We start from the raw sequence: 11924 nt of genomic DNA, 5'->3' as shown, positions 1-11924 counted from the left end.
GTTTTGCTTGGAGCGTCATTTTATTTTATTTTGTTTTGCTTGCTATTTGTATAAAATACCAAGATCTGAAATTCTTAAATGTTAGAGAGTCTTCACATAGTTGCATAATTATTCGACTACTCATTGATCTTCACTTATATCTTTTGGAGTTGTTTGCCGTTTGCTCTAGTGCTTCACTTATATCCTTTTAGAGCACGGTGGTGGTTTTATTTTATAGAAATTATTGAACTCTCATGCTTCACTTATATCATTTTGAGAGTCTTTAGAACAGCATGGTAATTTGCTTTGGTTATGAATTTAGTCCTAATATGATAGGCATCCGAGATGGGTATAATAAAAACTTTCATATAAGTGCATTGAATACTATGAGAAGTTTGATACTTGATAATTGTTTTGAGATATGAAGATGGTAATATTAGAGTCGTGCTAGTTGAGTAATTGTGAATTTGAGAAATACTTGTGTTGAGGTTTGCAAGTCCTGTAGCATGCACGTATGGTAACCGTTGTGTGACAAATTTGAAGCATGAGGGGTTTCTTTGATTGCCTTCCTTATGAGTGGAGGTCGGGGACGAGCGATGGTCTTTTCCTACCAATCTATCCCCCTAGGAGCATGCGCGTAGTTCTTGGTTTTTGATGAATTGTAGATTTTTGCAATAAGTATGTGAGTTCTTTATGACTAATGTTGAGTCCATGGATTATACACACTCTCACCCTTCCATCATTGCTAGCCTCTTCGGTACCGTGCATTGCCCTTTGTCACCTCGAGAGTTGGTGCAAACTTCGCCGGTGCATCCAAACCCCGTGATATGATACACTCTGTCACACATAAACCTCCTTATATATTCCTCAGAACAGCCACCATACCTACCTATTATGGCATTTCCATAGCCATTCTGAGATATATTGCCATGCAACTTTCCACCGTCCCGTTCATCATGACGCACATCATCATTGTCATATTGCCTTGCATGATTATGTAGTTGACATCGTATTTGTGGCAAGGCCACCATGCATAATTTATCATACATGTCACTCTTGATTCATTGCCTATCCCGGTACACTGCCGAAGGCATGCATATAGAGTCATATTTTATTCTAGTATCGAGTTGTAATCTTTGAGTTGTAAATAAATAGAAGTGTGATGATCATCATTAATAGAGCATTGTCCCGGAAAAAAGGAAAGGCCAAATAAAAAAAGGAAAGGCCAAATAAAAAAAGGAAAAAAAAGAAAGGCCAAAAAAGGCCAAATAAAAAAGAAAAAAATATAAAATAAGAAGGGACAATGCTATCATCCTTTTTCCACACTTGTGCTTCAAAGTAGCACCATGATCTTCATGATAGAGAGTCTCTTGTTTTGTCACTTTCATATACTAGTGGGAATTTTTCATTATAGAACTTGGCTTGTATATTCCAACAATGGGCTTCCTCAAATGCCCTAGGTCTTCGTGAGCAAGCAAGTTGGATGCACACCCACTTAGTTTCTTTTGTTAAGCTTTCGTACATTTATAGCTCTAGTGCATCCGTTGCATGGCAATCCCTACTCCTCGCATTGACATCAATTGATGGGCATCTCCATAGCCCGTTGATTAGCCGCGCCAATGTGAGACTTTCTCCTTTTTTGTCTTCTCCACACTACCCCCATCATTATATTTTATTCCACCCATAGTGCTATGTCCATGGCTCATGCTCATGTATTGCCTGAAAGTTGAAAAAAGTTTGAGATTACTAAAGTATGAAACAATTGCTTGGCTTGTCATCGGGGTTGTGCATGATGAGAGCATTTTTGTGTGATGAAAATGAAGCATAGCCAAACTATATGATTTTGTAGGGATAAGCTTTCTTTGGCCATGTTATTTTGAGAAGACATAATTGCTTAGTTTGTATGCTTGAAGTATTATTATTTTTATGTCAATATTAAACTTTTGTCTTGAATCTTATGGACCTGAATATTCTTTCCACAATAAATAGAATTACATGTATAAATATGTTAGGTAGCATTCCACATCAAAAATTATGTTTTTATCATTTACCTACTCGAGGACGAGCAGGAATTAAGCTTGGGGATGCTTGATACGTCTCCAACGTATCTATAATTTTTGATTGTTCCATGCTATTATATTATCAACCTTGGATGTTTTATATGCATCTATATGCTATTTTATATGATTTTTGGGACTAACCTATTAACCTAGAGCCTAGTGCCAGTTTCTGTTTTTTCCTTGTTTTTGAGTGTTACAGAAAAGGAATACCAAACGGATTCCAATTGACGTGCCAATTTTTGATGATTTTTTATGGACCAAAAGAAGCCCCCGGAGTAAAAGAATTGGGCCAGAAGAGTCCCGGGCCATCCACGAGGGTGGGGGCGCGCCCACCCCCCCCCCCCCCCCCCCCCCCGCGGGCGCGTGGGCCTACCTCGTGGACGACTTGGGCACCTTCTTGACGTGAGACCTACGCCAAAAATTCCTATAAATACAGAAACCTCCAGAAAATGACCTAGATCGGGAGTTCCGCCGCTAGAAACCTCTGTATCCACTGAAAACCTATCTAGACCCGTTCCGGCACCCTGTCGGAGGGGGGTTTCCTCTCCGGTGGCCATCTTCATCATCCCAGCGCTCTCCATGATGAGGAGGGAGTAGTTCACCTTCGGGGCTGAGGGTATATACCAGTAGCTATGTGTTTGATCTCTCTCTCTCTCTCGTGTTCTTGATTCAGAACAATCTTGATGTATCACGAGCTTTGCAATTATAGTTGGATCTTATGATGTTTCTCCCCCTCTACTATCTTGTGATGAATTGAGTTTTCCCTTTGAAGTTATCTTATCAGATTGAGTCTTTAAGGATTTGAGAACACTTGATGTATGTCTTGTATGTGCTTATCTATGGTGACAATGGGATATCACGTGATCCACTTGATGTATGTTTTGGTGATCAACTTGCAAGTTCCGTGACCTCATGAACTTATGCATAGGGGTTGGCACACGTTTTCGTCTTGACTCTCCGGTAGAAACTTTGGGGCACTCTTTGAAGTTCTTTGTGTTGGTTGAATAGATGAATCTGACATTGGAGTATCTAGGTGACATTAGTGTTTTGGTTGATTTGTGTCTTAAGGTGTTGTTCTAGTACGAACTCTTGAATAGATCGATCAGAAAGAATAACTTTGAGGTGGTTTCATACCCTACAATAATCTCTTCATTTGTTCTCCTCTATTAGTGACTCTGGAGTGACTCTTTGTTGCATGTTGAGGGATTGTTATATGATCCAATTATGTTATTATTGTTGAGAGAACTTGCACTAGTGAAAGTATGAACCCTAGGTCTTGTTTCCTTCCTGTTTGTGCTCACTTTTATCATTAGTTACCTTCCTGTTTTTATATTTTCAGATTACAAAAACCTATATCTACCATTCATATTGCACTTGTATCACCATCTCTTCGTCGAACTAGTGCACCTATACAATTTACCATTGTATTGGGTGTGTTAGGGACACAAGAGACTCTTTGTTATTTGGTTGCAGGGTTGTTTGAGAGAGACCATCTTCATCCTACGCCTCCCACGGATTGATAAACCTTAGGTCATCCACTTGAGGGAAATTTGCTACTGTCCTACAAACCTCTGCACTTGGAGGCCCAACAATGTCTTCAAGAAGAAGGTTGTGTAGTAGACATCATGACTCTTTGTTGCATGTTGAGGGATTGTTATATGATCTAATTATGTTACCATTGTTGAGAGAACTTACACTAGTGAAAGTATGAACCCTAGGCCTTGTTTCAAAGCATTGCAATATCGTTTTCGCTCACTTTTGTTAATTGTTACCTTGCTGTTTTTATATTTTCAGATTACAAAACCTATATCTACCATCCATATTGCACTTGTATTACCATCTCTTCGCCGAACTAGTGGACCTATGCAATTTACCATTGTATTGGATGTGTTGGGGACACAAGAGAATCTTTGTTATTTGGTTGCAGCGTTGTTTGAGAGAGACCATCTTCATCCTACGCCTACCACGGATTGATAAACCTTAGGTCATCCACTTTAGGGAAATTTGCTAGTGTCCTACAAAATTCTGCGCTTGGAGGCCCTACATGAGTCTACAAGAAGAAGGTTGCATACTAGACATTAGGTGAAAGCGCGGACATCAGCGATGAAGCGAGCTGGGGGCGCTGAGGAGCAACAAAGGTGTCGCGGGAAGGCAGAGCACGGACAGCAGGGGCCGGAGTGAAGTGGGGAACGGTGAGCAGGGGCGCGGCTGCTACCTCTTGAGCACTGCGTTGGTTTTCCCTTGAAGAGGAAAGGGTGATGCAGTAGAGTAGCGTAAGTATTTCCCTCGGTTTTTGAGAACCAAGGTATCAATCCAGTAGGAGACTACACGCAAGTCCCTCGTACCTACACAAACAAATAAGAACCTCGCAACCAACGCGATAAAGGGGTTGTCAATCCCTTCCCGGCCACTTACGAGAGTGAGATCTGATAGAGATAATAATAATAAGATAAATATTTTTGGTATTTTTATGATATAGATTGAAAGTAAAGATTGTGAAATAAAATAGTTTGGAAACTTATATGATAAAAGATAGACCCGGGGGCATAGGTTTCACTAGTGGCTTCTCTCAAGATAGTATAAGTATTACGGTGGGTGAACAAATTACTGTCGAGCAATTGACAGAAAAGTGCATAATTATGAGAATATCTAGGCATGATCATGTATATAGGCATCACGTCCGCAACAAGTAGACCGAAACGATTCTGCATCTACTACTATTACTCCACACATCGACTGATATCCAGCATGCATCTAGAGTATTAAGTTCATAAGAACAAAGTAACACATTAAGCAAGATGACATGATGTAGAGGGATAAACTCAAGCAATATGCTATAAACCCCATCTTTTTATCCTCGATGGCAACAATACAATACGTGCCTTGCTGCCCTTACTGTCACTGGGAAAGGACACTGCAAAATTGAACCCAAAGCTAAGCACGTCTCCCATTGCAAGAAAGATCAATCTAGTAGGCCGAACCAAACTGATAATTCGAAGAGACTTGCAAAGATAATTATATCATGCATATAAGAATTCAGAGAAGAACCAAATATTGTTCATAGATAATCTTGATCATAAACCCACAATTCATCGGATCTCGACAAACACACCACAAAAAGAGTTACATCGAATAGATCTCCAAGAAGATCAAGGAGAACTTTGTATTGAGATCCAAAGAGAGAGAAGAAGCCATCTAGCTAATAACTATGGACCCGAAGGTCTGAGCTAAACTACTCAAACATCATCGGAGAGGCTATGGTGTTGATGTAGAAGCCCTCCGTGATCGATCCCCCCTCTGGCGGAGCTAAGAAAAAGGCCCCAAGATGGGATCTCTTGGGTACAGAAGGTTGCGGCGGTGGAAATAGGGTTTCGTGGTGCTCCTGGATGTTTTCGGGGTATATGGGCATATATATGAGGAAGAAGTAGGTCGGTGGAGCTACGAGGGGCCCACGAGGGTGGGGGCACGCCCAAAGGGGCAGGCGCGCCTCCCTGCCTCGTGGGCTCCTTGTTGATTTCTTGACGTCCACTCCAAGTCTGTGGATCACGTTTGTTCCAAAAGTAACTCTCCCGAAGGTTTCATTCCGTTTGGATTCCATTTGATATTCCTTTTCCTCGAAACACTGAAATAGGCAAAAAAAACAACAATTTGCATGGGCCCCTGGGTTAGTAGGTTAGTCACAAAAATAATATAAAAGTGTATAAATAATCCCATTAACATCCAAAACAGATAATATAATAGCATGGAACAATCAAAAATTATAGATACGTTGGAGACGTATCAAGCATCCCCAAGCTTAATTCCTGCTCGTCCTCGAGTAGGTAAATGATAAAAACATAATTTTTGATGTGGAATGCTACCTATCATAATTCTCAATGTAATTTTCTTTATTGTGACATGAATATTCAGATCCGAAAGATTCAAGACAAAAGTTTAATATTGACATAAAAACATTAATACTTCAAGCATACTAACTAAGCAATCATGTCTTCTCAAAATAACATTGCAAAAGAAAGTTCATCCCTACAAAATCATATAGTTTGGTCATGCTCCATTTTCGTCACACAAGAATGCTCTCATCTTGCACAACCCCGATGACAAGCCAAAAATTGTTTCATACTTTAGTAATCTCAATCTTTTTTCAACTTTCACGCAATACATGAGCATGAGCCATGGATATAGCACTACGGGTGGAATAGAATAATATGATGGGGGTTATGTGGAGAAGACAAAAAAGGAGAAAGTCTCACATTGACGCGGCTAATCAACGGGCTAGGGAGATGCCCATCAATTGATGTCAATGCAAGGAGGAGGGATTGCCATGAAACAGATGCACTAGAGCTATAAATGAAAGCTCAACAAAAGAAACTAAGTGGGTGTGCATCCAACTTGCTTGCTCACGAAGACCTAGGGCATTTGAGGAAGCCCATTGTTGGAATATACAAGCCAAGTTCTATAATGAAAAATTCCCACTAGTATATGAAAGTGACAAAACAAGAGACTCTCTATCATAAAGATCATGGTGCTACTTTGAAGCACACGTGTGGAAAAAGAGGATAGTAGCATTGTCCCTTTTTATTTCTTTTTTTCTTTTTTGGGCCTTTCCTATTTTTTGGCCTTTCTTTTTTTTGGACAATGCTCTATTAATAATGATCATCACACTTCTATTTATTTACAACTCAATGATTACAACTTGATACTAGAACAAAATATGACTCTATGTGAATGCCTCCGGTGGTGTACCAGGAAAGCAATGAATCAAGAGTGACATGTATGATAAATTATGCATGGTGGCTTTACCACAAATACGATGGCAACTACATGATCATGCAAAGCAATATGACAATGATGAAGCGTGTCATAAATGAAATAGTGGAAAGTTGCATGGAAATATATCTCGGAATGGCTATGAAAATGCCATAATAGGTAGGTATAGTGGCTGTTTTGAGGAATATATAAGGAGGTTTATGTGTGACAGAGCATATCATATCATGGGGTTTGGATGCACCGACGAAGTTTGCACCAACTCTCAAGGTGAGAAAGGGCAATGCACGGTAGCGAAGAGGCTAGCAATTATGGAAGGTGAGAGTGTGTATAATCCATGGTCTCATCATTTGTCATAAAGAACTCATATACTTATTGCAAAAATCTACAAGTCATCAAAAACCAAGCACTACGCGCATGTTCCTAGGGGGATAGATTGGCAGGAAATTGTTGGGGAACATAGTAATTTCAAAAAAATTCATACGCACACACATGATCATGGTGATGCATAGAAACGAGAGGGGAGAGTGTGTCTACGTACGCTCGTAGACCGAATGCGGAAGCGTTAGCACAACGCGGTTGATGTGGTCATATGTCTTCACGATCCGACCGATCCAAGTACCGAACGCACGTCGCCTCCAAGTTCTGCACACGTTCAACTCGATGGCGTCCCGCGAGCTCCGATCCAGCAAAGCTTCACAGGAGAGTTTCGTCAGCACGACGGCGTGGTGACGGTGATGATGATGCTACCGACGCAGGGCTTCGCCTAAGCATCACTAGGATATGATCGAGGTGGATTATGGTGGAGGGGGGCACCACACACGGCTAAGAGATCAATGATCAATTGTTTTGTCTATGGGGTGCCCCCTGCCCCCATATATAAAGGAGCAAGGGGGAGGAGGCGGCTGGCCAGGGAGAGGCGCGCCAAGGGGGAGTCCTACTCCCACTAGGAGTAGGACTCCTCCTATTCCTAGTAGGAGTAGGAGAGGGGGAAGGAAAGGGAGAGGAGGAGAAGGAAAGAGGGGGCCGGCCCCCCTTGCCCTAAACCAATTCGGTTTGGGCCTTGGGGGGCGCACCCCACACTCCCCTTGCTGCCCTCTATTTCCACTAAGGCCCATGTAGGCCCATTAAGCCCCCCCCCGGGGGGGGGGGTTCTAGTAACACCCCGGTATTCCGATATATGTCTGAAACCTTCCGGAACCTTTCTGGTGTCCGAACATAGTCGTCCAGTATATCGATCTTTACATCTCGACCATTTCGAGACTCCTTGTCATGTCCGTGATCATATCTGGGACTCCGAACTACCTTTGGTACATCAAAACACAGAAACTCATAATACCGATCGTCACCGAACTTTAATCGTGCGGACCCTACGGGTTCGAGAACTATGTAGTCATGTAGACATGACCGAGAAACATCTCCGGTCAATAACCAATAGTGGAACTTGGATGCTCATATTGGCTCCAACATATTCTACGAAGATCTTTATTGGTCAAACCGCATAACAACATACGTTGTTCCCTTTGTCATCGGTATGTTACTTGCCCGAGATTCGATCGTCCGTATCTCAATACCTAGTTCAATCTCGTTACCGAAAAGTCTCTTTAATCGGAGTGACAAATCCTAATCTCGAAATACACCAACTCAACAAGTACCTTCGGAGACACCTATAGAGCACCTTTATAATCACCCAGTTATGTTGTGATGTTTCATAGCACACAAAGTGTTCCTCCGGTAAATGGGAGTTGCATAATCTCATAGTCATAGGAACATGTATAAGTCATGAAGAAAGCAATAGCAACATACTAAAAAATCAAGTGCTAAGCTAACGGAATGGGTCAAGTCAATCACATTATTCTCGTAATGATGTGATCCCATTAATTAAATGACAACTCATGTGTATGGCTAGGAAACAACGAGCTAGTCAAGTAGAGGCATACTAGTGACACTCTGTTTGTCTATGTATTCACACATGTATCATGTTTCCGGTTAATACAATTCTAGCATGAATAATAAACATTTACCATGATATAAGGAAATAAATAATAACTTTATTATTGACTCTAGGGCATATTTCCTTCAGTCTCCCACTTGCACTAGAGTCAATAATCTAGATTACACAGTAATGATTCTAACACCCATGGAGCCTTGGTGCTGATCATGTTTTGCTTGTGGAAGAGGCTTACTCAACGGGTCTGCAATATTCAGATCTGTATGTATCTTGCAAATCTCTATGTCTCCCACCTGGACTTGATCCCAGATGGAGTTGAAGTGTCTCTTGATGTGCTTGGTTCTCTTGTGAAATCTGGATTCCTTTGCCAAGGCAATTGCACCAGTATTGTCACAAAAGATTTTCATTGGACCCGATGCACTAGGTATGACACCTAGATCGGATATGAACTCCTTCATCCAGACTTCTTCATTCGCTGCTTCCGAAGCAGCAATGTACTCCGCTTCACATGTAGATCCCGCCACGACGCTCTGTTTAGAACTGCTCCACCGATTAATATAAACACGTAGCCGGTTTGCGATTTAGAATCGTCCGAATTAGTGTCAAAGCTTGCATCAACGTAACCATTTACGATGATCTCTTTGTCACCTCCATAAGAGAGAAACATATCCTTAGTCCTTTTCAGGTACTTCACGATGTTCTTGACCATTGTCTAGTGATCCTGTAACATCCCAAATTTTCAATTTGGAATGTTATACACAAGATCATCATTGCATAGCATATTTTATTGCATTTGGTTGATCCTAGAAATTCTACGCGACTCAAGGACCCTCGGAGAGAGTTGGGGATTTCGTTATTTTCATATTTGAGTTTTCTCAAATTTTGAAAATAGGATCATTTGATTTTATTTATTTTATCTTCAATTATTTCTATCATCCAAATATGAGAGAGGGAATAAAATGACTTTCCCAAAATAAAGAAATAGTGAGAATTTAATAAAAAGATCAAATAAGATTTTATTTTGGCTTTATTTGCTATTTTATTTGAATTTAGGAAAAATTGCACGTTTTAAAAAATTGCATTTAGGGCCAAGAAAATGTTCATCCTGTCCTAAATATTTTATTTAGACGGTGAAAATTTGTTTTGGCAAGTTTAGATTTTTATTTATTATTGTAGTATTTTTTTAGTTTCGGCGAAATTGTTTTAAAAAAAACCGCGCCCGACTAGGCCAAGGGCCCAGCCGAGCCAGGCCAGCCCAGCCGCCGCCGCCTCCCGCTCGAGCAGCCGCCGAACTCAGGAGGAGTCCGAGACGGAGCCGCCTCGCCGCCGCCCGACCCCCTCCCCAAGTCAGCCCCCTCCTCTTAAATAGCCGCCCCGCCACCGCCCTCTCCTCATCCCGCCGCCCCCGCCTCCTGCGTTGCTGTCGCCGCCCCGCCGCGCGCTGCACGTCACCGCCGCCGCCGCCGCTGCTGCCGCCGCCACTGCCGTGCCGCCCCGCCGCCCCGCATCGCCACCGCCACCGCCCGGAGCCCCGCCGGAGTTTCACCGGAGCCCGAGCTGAGGTAGCCGCCCGCCGCCCGGTTTTCTGAGAGAAACCGCTTCGGTTTTTTTAGAAAACCCTAGTTTTCATTTTTTTTAATAGATTGGTTTTTTCCGATTTATTTATTTAGCAAGCGTTCGCTCATTCGTTCGTTTTAACGAACGCGTTTATCATTTAGTTCTAGATAACGAACGTTCCTTCGTTAATCTGTTCGTCGTTTTTCTTTTTCTCGGATTAAATCCATGATTTTTCTGATCGCGATTCCTGATCCAATTTTCGTTTTAGTTTAACTTTTCGGTCATTTATCGGAATCAGGCGATTCAAGCGCCTGGAGTTTCGTCTTGAAACCCTCTTTCCGTTTAACCAACTCAAACAAGTTTTTGCCTCAGTAAAAATTTGACCTAGATCCTGAATAGTAAACGAAGCTTGTTTCTTTTGTCGTTTGTTTTTCGTTGCTTCGTTCGATTTGATTCTTTTTGCCGACCGGAGTTCAAGTTGAACTATCTGGTTAGATCTCTTATTTGAGTTTTACCTGTGCATTAGATGAGTACTTATTGTATGCTTGTTTGTTTGCGATAGAGTACCCAGAGTGCGCCGCTTGCTACTTCGAATCGCTAGGTTTTGTGGATCATCAGCAAGGCAAGTAACACTTTGATCATACCTCCTACTACCCAGTTTTTATTGCATTAGATCAACCCTCACACATTGCATGATTAGGATCTAATTAAATTGTGGGTTTGGGAAGTAGATGAGGTAGAACCTATTACCTATTATTATCAAACCTTTGGGAGTTACTTCTACGTTTGCTTATTATGCCATGCTATGCTAGTAGACGTGGATTGGGTGAGTGAAATCCATGACAGATGTGAGTTTGTTAAATTAACGGTTTATCTAAGGTGGCAACTTTAATACACATCTGGGTGGATTGAGGCACCTGGGTATTCCAGCGATTGCCTGTTTTTCTTTTGGACCGCCACCCAGGCTCAAAGGGATCATGAGATTATTCATACTAGAAACTTCCGTGTGCAGCCACAAACTACTATGGGCTCTAGCATAGTTGACTAAGTCGTGCGAACTCTTACAGTGGTAGACTAGCAGATGTAGGGGATGTAGGTTGGTACGGTCTACCCGTTCGTAAGGTGCTAGCGCTTCTGAAAGACTATGTCTCGCTCATCCGTTTCTCAAACATCTTGTAGTGCGAGAAATCCAACGGTGGATATCAGGTCTTGTGGGGAAAAGTGCGCAAACCTCTGCAGAGTGTATAAACTAATCATGGTTAGCCGTGTCCCCGGTTATGGACAACTTGAGTATCTAGTACCCGGATTATCATATGAATCTCATCATGTTACTTTAATTAATTTTATTGGGTTTTAATGATGATGCTTAATTGGGATTGAGAGGGTGTCTACACTCTCAATGTTTAACAACTACCATGATAGTTAAATAAAATTTATTTCTTTGCAGTAGGGAAAAATTGGCTTTATGCAAAACTGTAACCATAGAGCTTTCCACCAGCCAAATATGCATATAGTATAGCCTTATTCTTTCATTGCTCTCTATGTGTTACATTGCCAGCATATTCCATGTGCTGACCCATTTCGGGCTGCAACGTTCATGTTGCATACATTTT

The sequence above is a fragment of the Triticum aestivum genome, chromosome 7A (genome assembly GCF_018294505.1).
Source record: "Triticum aestivum cultivar Chinese Spring chromosome 7A, IWGSC CS RefSeq v2.1, whole genome shotgun sequence".
Taxonomy (NCBI): domain Eukaryota; kingdom Viridiplantae; phylum Streptophyta; class Magnoliopsida; order Poales; family Poaceae; genus Triticum; species Triticum aestivum.
This window is presented reverse-complemented; position numbering follows the sequence as displayed.